Source organism: Triticum aestivum, chromosome 1B (assembly GCF_018294505.1).
Source record: "Triticum aestivum cultivar Chinese Spring chromosome 1B, IWGSC CS RefSeq v2.1, whole genome shotgun sequence".
Taxonomy (NCBI): Eukaryota; Viridiplantae; Streptophyta; class Magnoliopsida; order Poales; family Poaceae; genus Triticum; species Triticum aestivum.
The window spans coordinates 4525118-4526564 of NC_057795.1; positions in this window are offsets into that span (position 1 = coordinate 4525118).

Sequence of the window (1447 nt, forward strand, 5' to 3'; positions counted from 1 at the left end):
TGATTAAATCCGCAATTATTCACTGTGCGTATGTCCGCGGCGCCGATAGATCTCCCGTCGCACGCTGCAAAAAATGCAATCTTTTTGTCTGTGCGCGCTTGTTGTCATAATGGTTAGTAAATCCGGCATCATTAGATGCGCCGTGCAGACTGCGGTAGTAATGATCCATCATCTGCGTCTGGGTCACTGCTAACATTTCTCCCTGCATAATCATCACTCATCATCCCCTTTAAGCCGTCGCTTCATCTCTGCTCTGACATCCACATTTTGTTCAGATGCGCTTCAAAGACGGTCAATTGCCTTCTGTGTTTTTTGTTTGCTGTTGTAGCTGTAATGTAATCTCTACATGATTGTTTTATTTTCATATGGATGTTCTGTGCTTATCTTTGGTCAGATAGGAGCAGAGGATCACAGCCTCCCTTTGCTGCGAGATAATCCCCTGATAATTAGAGGCACCCGCTAGTAATGATCCATCTCAGTCTTGGTCATTGCTTACATCCGCACATATAATTCATAGCATTAGGACAGCCGTGGTCTATTTGCTGTTATTGCCACATCATCATTTGTTTTCTGATGATGGCATGCATTTTCGGTGTTCGTCTGTAGTTAGATAGGTGTAAAGGATGACAGACTTGTCTGTTTGTGGCTAATCACCTGCAAACTTAATCATCTGCAAGTAGTGTTAACCATTGCTTACATCCGCACATATATAAATCCCAACTCTAGAACAGCTGTGACCTGTTTGTTGTTATCGCTACACCATCATTTATTTTCTGATGATGGCTTGTTTGCGTGTTCGGTGCTTGTCTCTAGTTAGATAGGAGTGAAGGATCACAACCTCATTTGTTTGTGGGCTTATTAGTCACCTATGGCATGAATGGCGTTTGCCTGGGAGCATTGTTCAGCATTGCTTACATCTGCACATGTGGTCTATTTGTTGTTCTTACTCCAGCACCATGTATTTTCCTGATGACAGCAGTTCAGTGCTTGTCTCTAGTCAAATAGAAGTAAAGGATCACAGCTTTGTCTGTTGTGGGGTAATCACCTGTGAACTTTAACAGCTGCTAAAAATTGTAGTAACCTGGCCACTTGGCCCAGGGGAGCTCCTGTGGTGTGTTCTTTAAAATTAAAATGATGCCTGGATAGGCTGGTCATCTGTGGTGTAATGTCATTTGCAACTTGCTGTTGATGGCCTTGCTTTCCTGCTCCTTTTGCTGGTTTGATAAGTCTGTTCACCTTTTTGGGTTTGTTTGCCCCTTGAACTGCTAGTGTGCAGTCACAGACCTAATGATTTGCCCTTATATTTGCTACTCCCTCCGTCCCATAATATAAGAATGTTTTTGACACTAGTGTAGTATTAAAAACGTTCTTATATTTTGGGACAGAGGGAGTAGTATCTACTCACTAGGGCAACATGATTAAATACATGGCCTATGCTGCAGTTCAA